Consider the following 9,862-nt stretch of genomic DNA (forward strand, 5'->3'; position numbering starts at 1 on the left):
GGCAATAAATCGATCTGGTATTATCCAATTTAAGTCTCCGTTTTCTGCTTTTTCATAGTGTTCATATTCATCAAGGTTAAATGAGTTGAAATTAAGGAAGCCATACTGCATTGCCTTCTTTACTGCATGAAAACAGTCAAGAAGTGTAATGTAGAAATTGCAGCTTCCATAGGCAGCATCTCTGAAAGGAATATAGGATGTATCTCCAAAGATTAATATTCTATATGCTGCTTCTGGAGTTCTCCCCAAATATATAACCATGTAGCATCCAACAAGGAAGGCAGCATTGGCTTGTTTTCTCTGATCAGAGCCAGTAAAATGAACAATTTTCTTCCTTAACATTGTAATTGACTTTAATTTCTTATTTATCTTGCAACAATATCTGTAAACCATTGCCAGATTGAGTGGTCCAAAGTCTTCGCAGAAGTTCTCATATTCGAGTTCATTATCTATGCTGAAATAATGTACATTTGATGCACTCTTTGGTCTGCTGTTGAGAATGGCAAAAGGAAGGCCATCGGTGATGTCCAGGTACAGGTCGACCTGGGGGTCCCGGGGGCGTGCGTCCTGCTGCGTGGAGCTGCGGATCTTCTGCACAACCTGCGAGGTCGAGGAGCAGCGCCATGAGCAGGGAGACGCGGGGGCCCAGCTCAACCGTCCCTCGCTTTTCTGCTTCATGGAGGCGACCGCGGCCTGTCAGGGAGCAACGACCAGGGCCCCGCGCGCCCGTGCGCCCGTGAGCCCACCGAGGCTCCCGCCAGCCCCGCGCTGGCGCTCGGTTGGTGCAGGAGGCGGGGGTTCCTGCAGGAGCTGGAGGAGGGGCCTGGCCCACAGCGCCTGCCCCGCTCCCTCCCGCGACCGCCCTCCCTTTGCTTTTCTAAACCAGGCGCTGACGGGTTGTATCATACAGCAACGAAGTGTTAGATGAATAAGTCATAATGCTCTCGTCATAGCAACCACCTGGATCTTAACCTTCTCTCCAGTCTCTGGAAATTCAGCCAAACTAGTGTTAAAAACCTTGAGTATGACTTTATTACCAAATGACAGTATTTCTGAAACACACATTTAGGATCCATTAAAAGTTGGAGATTGTGACCATTTGGTATGGAAAGTCATGCCTGCTTGAAGACAAGTTAATGCTGACATATTGCTCTTTCACGAACTCTCCCAATACCCCAACCTTGGAAACATGGGAGCACAAGATAGTTAAATAGATATTTTAAAAGACGGCATTTCTTTTTTCTGTTCTTTGTGGACTTTCCAAAGTAAAGTCTTGGAGAAGCTAAACAATGTGTGTAGCTTCAATGGGATATCACATATGATAAATTTTATACCTATTCAGTGTCATCCCGAAGCCAATATGCAGCTCTGCACTTCTCGGAAACGGAACAGGCCTCTCTCCTTCACCGAAGAGAGCTTTATGAAGCTTCATCCCTAAGTTCTGGGTTGGGGGTAAAATAAAGAAGAGGACTGATGGGTTGCTCCTGAGCTTACTACTCATTCATACATCTTGCCCTTTCTGTTTGGTGGGATTTCCCCCAATCATTTATATCCTTCTGGTGTCCACAAGGAATGAGACCTAAATTCCCAATTAGATAGGCTTTATGAAATTTTAAAAGTAAATGTATACATTGGAATTAGTTTAGGAGAAAGGAGAGAAGAGTAAAAGGAGATAGGTAAAGATTCATGTTTGTCCTTAAATATTCAAGCTTCTGGATGCCACAAATACTTTGATTAATGGGGACCTCAAGAATAATTTTGTTCACGACTGTCCCAATGCTTGCCTCCCATCCACAGTATTTCTGCCCAGTGAATGCATTGTATTTTCTTTTTTCTAGTTTTTGTTGGAACACCCATGTCTGATAGGAAACACACGTCTGAAGGCATGCAGTGAGGATGGTAATTTCCCTTGCCTTTTCTCATCATTTATTAATAGACTCAGAAACAATTTACTGAATGTTTGCTCTTTGCTAGAGACCTGGTTCTTGCTAAGAAATGCAAAGTTTCATATGAGATAGTCTTGCTCTTGGAAGTTGCTTGTATAGTCACCACACTACCCGTGAACACTTAGATCCCTGTTTTTAATCATTTTAAAAATCCTAAACACAACTGATTAGAAAAGTAACTTCATTCAGGTTGGCCACTCAGATCCCTTCTTCTAGGAAGCAAACGTGAGTCCCAGAGCCCCTCCTTATTCTCTTTGGGGTCCCCGAGTGAAATGCTCATGTAAAATTTAATCTGAGTAGCCATATCTGAAACAAGCGAAAGGTAAGCTGAGAAGGCCATGCTTCTAAGAAAAAATAATAAAGCAGACTCTTAGAGAGAAACAACAGTGATTGACCACGTGGCACCAGAAACGATGGAGACCCTTATCTATCCTTTCAGCCTGAGGTGGTTTCCCTCTAGTTATTGGCATCTGCTTCTCAAGAGATCTTCTCTTTAAGTTCCAGAGACACTATCTTATTCTTCCTTCCCCAGTCCTCCTGCAATTGTCTGGCTAGTCTGAGAGTGTTTGTATCTACAACTCAGTGATTTCTGCGTGGGTCTTTGTTATTCAGGTAACCACAGGAACAGGCTCTTTTGACACACCTAAAAAGATATGTCCATGGCCACCTCGCTGTGGGAGGAAAGTAAAGGGCTCTCCTTTTCTCAGACAGGTTATTTATTTTTCATTGTTGAATCCCTTTTGCTCCTTCTACCTTTACTGTTGAACTCTAATATGTGTGGAGGGTGTTGGGCATGGAGAAAGTTTTATTTTCTTACCCAAATTAGCTACCATTGTTACCACCATTTCTGCATAAGGTGGAATATACAGACAACTAGAGGAAGGTTTAAAAAACAGTCTACTAATTGTCTCCAAGATAGTCTAAACTTTGCAGAGTCAAGGTAAGCTATTCTGTAAGGTTGGACCAAACAAAAGGGGGAGGTTCTCACTGGTCATACTTATTGAAAACAAAACCCAACAAATGAGGATAACTAAATTGCAATGGCCAAAAAAGGTGGTCATGATGCCACAGTTACTCCCCTGAAATTCCTGAACTTTTTTACTTATAAGAATTCCAGGAGCTAGATTCATCACAAACAGATAATGACTATTCCAAGAAGTGCTGTAGCCTTTAGCCAATCATCTGCTAGCTTCTTTCTGTTGACCAATGATATTTCTATATGAACAGGCTGAGACCACCTTGCTATACCTCTACATTTTGTCCTTAAAAATCTGCTTGTAACCTCTCCAACTGAAAGCACTTCTCTGACATAGTTTGGATATGTGTTTCCCGGGTTACACTCCTCAAATTTGGCCAAATCAAATTCTTTACTTATGCTAATTTTGCCTTAGAGTTTTACTTCAGGTCAACATTATGGATGCCTTAGATGGATGTTTTTTAGGTGACTCAGTTGTTCAGTGGGTCACATCCATTCTTTATCTCTTTCTAAAACCTATTATTCTTCCCTTAGTCCTTTTCTTTTAAGTCTTTTCCCCATCCTGAAGTCTAGTCCTCATTTTTTGTCTATTTTAGTTACTCTTCCCTAAATACATATCCAATCCCAAATCTCCTCTGAATTTTATAGTGAGATTATTATCTCAGTCTGGGGAAAGAGAAACTATGGCGTCAGTCATGGAGTCTCCTCTGCAGCCTGGCTTTCTTGCTTCCCTTTCGTTTGAGCTCCAGCTATAAGCTTGTTCCCAGAAGCTACGCTTGCTTTTGAGCTTATACTCATTCTGTTCCCTCTACGTAAAGTAAATATTCTCCTAGGTTTCCTAATTTTGTAGCTTACAATTGTCTGTCCAAACTTGGTAGTTTCTAGGGCACTTGCATCTTATTTTATTGTTTGGTCACTGCACCTGAGAATTTGCCTTGTATTATTCTGCATAAAGAAATACTGTATGGTAATATATTCAACATACCACTTCACATGCTTATCTGATACATCCGTTTGTATGGCTGTGAAGTTTAAATAACTTAAAATACAAAAAATAAGGGATATTGGACTTGGGAAGTACAAGAGTTGTAAAATGATTTAGTAAATAAAATAATACAACAGTAAATGATTTTATGGCTTCTAGTTGTTTTTCAAGCTGGAAATTATTTGGCATATAAGAAAATGGAGGAATACAAGCAAGATATTTGTCATAAAAATGATTAAGGTGGGGATTTCATGTGGTTCTTTTATTTGCTCCTCTTGCATCAGAACAATTCAGGAGGTTTGTGCTTATGAGGCGTTTATAACACTTAGTTCATCTTTCAATTAAGGCATATTGTCACGCCAGGATTGTTTTTCCCCTCCATATAAGAATAAAAGATAGGCTCTGTAAAGCCTCTCAACAGTCTAAGCTGCTTGCCCTTCATGCCAGTGACAAGTAATGAGTAAGAACTATTAGATGTCGTTGAGAAAACAGACATTGTAATGCCAGTGCCAATCAAAATTATCTGGTAGTGAAAATTGGACTTTAAATTTTAAAAATATGTGAGAGCTGCTAGAAAAATTATGAAAAATTGAGTAGGGTCACAGCACTCAACAAATCTTCCAATTTCTCTGCCACAGGCTTAGTGTCACCTGTACATTTTCTAGTCTAATAGAATGTAATAGCCCAACAGGGTCAGCAGCGATATCCAAATACATTTCTGTTTACATTCCCGGAGTCCAATTATAATAACAATGACATAATTTGAATTCTAAACACATTTGTATTGTTGATATAGTATGAAATTTTTCGACTAATTAGAAAACTTTACCTTTTAAAAATGCACAGTTAATAAATATAACACATACACATGTGCTGCTGTTTCTGTTTTTGGTTTTGGTTTTATTTCTTCCCAATAGCTAAGCCTATGACCACTACTTCAGGGAATGTTTATCAATTTAATATGAGCTGAGGACCATTGCACTTGTAGCCTTCAAGCTTGTATTCTATCAGGAAGATGGAATAGAGAATAATTGGTAGATAACGTTGTATGTCTTTGTCGGGCACATGTTTGTAGTCCCAGCTATCTGGGAGACTGAGGTAGAAGGATCACTTTAGCCTGGGAATTCAAGACCATCCTGGGCAACATAGTGAGACCTTGTCTTTAAAAATAAATAAATACAAGTAAATAAGTTTTAAAATAAAATAAAACAAAGTATGTGTTTTTAAAAAAATTGTATGAACTCAACATATGGGTAATTTTCTTCAATTTTTTCATTATTAATGAAATTAAGGAAATACAAAGATTCATTTTAATAAAGATTTATTACTTAGAAGTATTTGAACATTTTTACACTGTTTACTTTTTCATCACAAACCCTTCATTGTTTTTTATTCTTGGCACCATTCTTAGGAAAATGGAGACCACAGCCCCAGCTTCTGCCTGCAAATCCCCATTTGTGGTTGAGCAGCCAAGTGGTTCACTGCACCTCTTGCCACATTCAGAAGAAACTTCATTCATTACACCAAAAATAACTGAGAAATAATGAGAATGTTTCCTATAAAGCCTAAAAATCACACTAAAGGGGGGATCCATTTATACTACTGTTATGAATTGAATTGTAATTTATGCATCTTATGATGATGCATAAATGTTGGGGTTTTATTTGTATCTCTCACTATCCCTTTATGTTACAGGCAATAATAGAGCAGGCCATTAAATGTCTATTTAGTAATTGCTTGTTTATTAAGCACTTAACTGAAGTGCTTCTCATTAACACAGGGGGAATTTAAAGAAGAAAATAATAGGAAAATTAATTGCTGACAAATGGATGTCATGGCATATGGCTACTGTTGTCAAGGCTTGCAGTGATCAGCATCTCACTTTTTTTCTTCTTTCACATACTTATCAGATTTCTTTTGTGTTCTTGTACCTGAGCTAGGTGTTGGGGATGCAGAAATATTCTACAAGCAGTCCTAATCCCGAAGACACGGAGGAAAGAACCACCACCTATCTGTCTTCAAGTGAAAGGTAATGCTTCAGTGACATGTTAAACTTGAGTGAAGTTTTTCCAGCCAGGAGAGGGTGGAAAGTCTCACTCTGAAATGGCACAAAGCTACACCGAGGCTTGCTTCCTTTGCCTTTAAAGTGTCCAGTCATCATGAGCAGATCTTGCTATGGCACTAAGTGTTTTATCTATGAAAATATGATTCTTCAGAAATGTTTGTTCCCCTCCATTTTTCCTGGTAGTTATGATAAACCCCTTTAAGATTTTAATGGAATATAATTTACTTCACATATGTAGGCTCTAAGGCAAGCTCATCCAACCTACGACCTGCGGGCTGCATGTGGGCCAGGACAGCTTTGAATGTGACCCAACACAGATTCATAAATTTCTTAAAACATTATGAGTTTTTTTGTTATTTTTTTAAAGCTCATTAGCTATCATTAGTGTATTTTATATGTGGTCCAAGACAATTCTTTTTCTTACAGTGTGGCCCAGGGAAGGCGAAATTTGTATACCCCTGCTCCAAGGCTAACAGATCTTCATGTAAATCCCAAATCCTCTGCTCTTTACCATGTGACTTCAATGTGCTGAATCTACTTGAAATTGCCTCCTCATCTTGAAATTAGAAATAGCATAACCTATGTGCTAGAGTTATGTTGAGTATTAAATGATAGAATGTAGTAGCTAGCACAAATGAACATTGTTCCTCATCTCATTTTGCCTTATTTCATGTGACTGTGTTATAATATATAATGTGAAAGAAAAATAAACAAGATTTGGTTCTTTGCAAAGAAGAAAGTTCTAAAGCCTTAGAAATTACATTTTCAAGTTTCTATGGCCTTTCAGAAATGTATTCATGGATCAATAGATACATTGAAAATGGATATTTGTAAACTTCATTGCATAAGTTCAAAAAAAATAGAAAAAAGTGATATTGACAATGGTTGAATGTTGCATGATGTATTTCATCATAGAATCATAGCCATGAAAGTATTTTGGAGATGAAGCAATATTTATGAGACTGGGCTTTGATAGAAGCTGTAATATGGCTTAAGTAGGACTTTCTGTGGGCTAGGGACACATTAAGAATCTGAAAATAATATGCATGCATGGCAAGTATTCTTGGTATATATTTCCTTTAAGAACATTACCAGTGAGATTAGCTTGGGTGCTATTGATTTGGCTGGCAGTCATCAAAAAAAAAAAAAAAAAAAAAAAAGAGAGAGAGAAAAGTAGACAACAAATTTAAATTAGAAGTTAGATCTGCTGAAAATTATAGGGCTGAGATTTCCTTTTTCAGTGAAAATAACTTAAGAAGCATAATTACTAAGTTAGGAATTTCTAATGTTCCCTCAATTCCAATACACACACACACACACACACACACACACACACACAACTTGAAATTTTCTCTTCCAAATACAATGTTTTATAATTTGAATGCCACTCCAATAAATATGTTGCTGAAACTCTTCTAAATCTTCACTCCAGACCCCTCTTTAGCTAGCTGATCATTCCCAGTGACTGAGTAAGCCCAATATAGTATTGATTGTTGTTTTGGTGTTAGGTACTAAAAAAGATTATCATTATTGACAAGAAACCAGTCTCTCACTTTGCCCTGTTGGACACTACCTGAATTGTAGCCAAGAGTAGCCTTCAGAATCTGTGCATGAGAGTAACCACGACCTTGAGTAGCCATCTCTGTGCACTGCAGGAAACAAGAAAGAAGGCATGTGAGGTAGAAGCTCACATTTTTCCATAGCACTGATTTTTGGCCGCTATTCACCTTGCAGGCCCTTATGGGAGGCTTCACAGATCCAGACAAATGATGGTCTGTGCTAATATTACATGTTAGGAAAGTAGACTCGGGATTGGCCAGGATAGCTGACCAGAAGCACCAATATTATAGGTTACCTACTAAATTCCAGCTCTAATGATATACTTTTGGAATAATATAAAGAAATTTTATGTTACTTAATGGCAGTTGATAGATTGCTTATTTTACTCTTATTTGAAACCTTTCAGAAAAATTCCATCCATGTAGGCTCCAGGACAGAGTGGGATCTTTCCATGATTTCTCTAAAATAACCTGGGCTGGACTGGGCACTCTTACCTGTCACAATCCCAGTATTTCAGTATCGGGCCTGTAAGCTGATATGTTCCATAATGGGCCTGCACTTAGCCCTTCTGTGAATCTCTTAGTTCTTGATATTCTCTTACTTATATTTATGCATCATTCTCCCCTAAAGTTCATAAGCCACCAGGACGGTCGAGTGTATTCTCAAAAGCATCTAACCATGCTCAGCATGTAATTGTCATATAAAATACTCTCTAAATTTCAGAGGATGATAATTCACATTTTAGCTTCAAATTATCTATTTTGAGAGGGCTAAAGTAAACAATTTTATATGCAGATGATTATTTAAATTGTAATTGATTTGTGGAAAATATAACAACTTGAAAGAAGAATATGAGTTGTAGTCTTTGTTCTGCCAAAAAATGTCCCAGCTGTAAGTTATAGGAAAAGCCCATGTAAATCCAGCTCATGTGAAGCTCTTTTACTAATTCATTGTGCAACATGGCCCCACCCACTTTGTCTCCATGTGATTTAGTCACCTGCGTAGAGTGAAATTACTAGATAAAACTCTTTCCAGTGGGAACATGGTCAGGCTCCTTGTATAATAATTTAATTTCCTTGATTGTGTTGAATGTAAAATGGAGTAACAATAAGTAGAGTATTTATTTTTACCACTGATATAAGAACTCCAGTTTCAACTCAGGCATGTAAAGAGCTGGGAAGTCATTACATCTGCCCCACAGCAATAAGAAATCCGAGCAAAATGAAAATCAGTGACTTTTCTTGGACCAATCAGAAAACTGAGGTTGTAGCATTTGCTAGTCTGCATTGCTATGAAGGAATACTTGAGACTGGGTAATTTATAAAGTTTATTGATATGTTTGGGCTCATAGTTCTATAGGCTGTAAGGGAAGTGTAGTGATCTACTTCTGATGAGGGCCTCGGGAAGCTTACAATCATGGCAGAAAGTGAAGGGGAGCCATTGTCATGTGTCAAGAGAGGGAGCAAGAGAGAAGGGGTTAATTTTGCATTTTTAGCAGTGGCAGGGTTTCACCATGTTGGCCAGGCTGGTCTCAAACTCCTGACCTAAGGGATCCTCCCCCCACAGCCTCCTAAAGTGCTGGGATTACAGGCATGTGCCACTCGGCCTAGCATGGTGGCACACGCACGCCTGTAATCTCAGTTACTTGGGAGACTGAGGCAGGAGAATCACTTGAACCAAGGAGACGGAAGTTGCAGTGAGCCGAGATCATGCCCTTGTACTCCAGCCTGGGCAATAAGAGCAAAACTCTGTAAAAAAAAAAAAAAAAAAAAAAAAGGAGAGAGAGAGAGAGAATATGGGAGGTTCCAGTCCCTTTTAAACAAACAGATCTCACATGAACTAATACAGTGAGAAATTACCCATTATTGTGATGACAGCACCAAGGACATCCATTAAGGATCTGCTCCCTTGACCCAAACTGTCCTCACTACACCCCACTTCCAAAATTGGAGATCACATTTTAGCATGAAAATTTAAGGGGTCAAACATCCAAACTATATCATAAGGAAAAGTGACATCCCAACATCTCGAGAGAAGGTCTCCAGCATTTTCTTATCTGAGACAGGAGCCACTGTATATTACATACGCTAAACAAAAATCAAAAATTGTATAGAATTTTTGGAGGCTGCGGGTGGGCTAGTGTGAGAATGTGAAGCTTCCTAGGGCTGTATTCCTAGGAGAGAGTTCCACTCTCTTGTAAGCTTTTTGTCCAGGAACTCACCCAACATTTACAAAGAGGAACAAGGAAAAACCTAGAAAAAGTTCATCCCTCACCCCTTTCCCCACACACACTGTAGTGCTGGCTGAGGGTGGTGGAAGAAGCAACCACT

General features: G+C 38.8%; 1 pseudogene across 1 annotated transcript; it reads left to right on the plus strand.

Annotated features, from left to right (window-relative positions):
• Positions 1–6: 6 nt before the first annotated feature.
• Positions 7–881, plus strand: LOC113223414 (annotated as a pseudogene). Its single transcript, XR_003308730.1, has one exon. The product of XR_003308730.1 is annotated as an uncharacterized LOC113223414 (transcript).
• Positions 882–9,862: the final 8,981 nt, after the last annotated feature.

This window comes from Piliocolobus tephrosceles, unplaced genomic scaffold, assembly GCF_002776525.5.
Source record: "Piliocolobus tephrosceles isolate RC106 unplaced genomic scaffold, ASM277652v3 unscaffolded_41231, whole genome shotgun sequence".
NCBI classification, from domain to species: Eukaryota; Metazoa; Chordata; class Mammalia; order Primates; family Cercopithecidae; genus Piliocolobus; species Piliocolobus tephrosceles.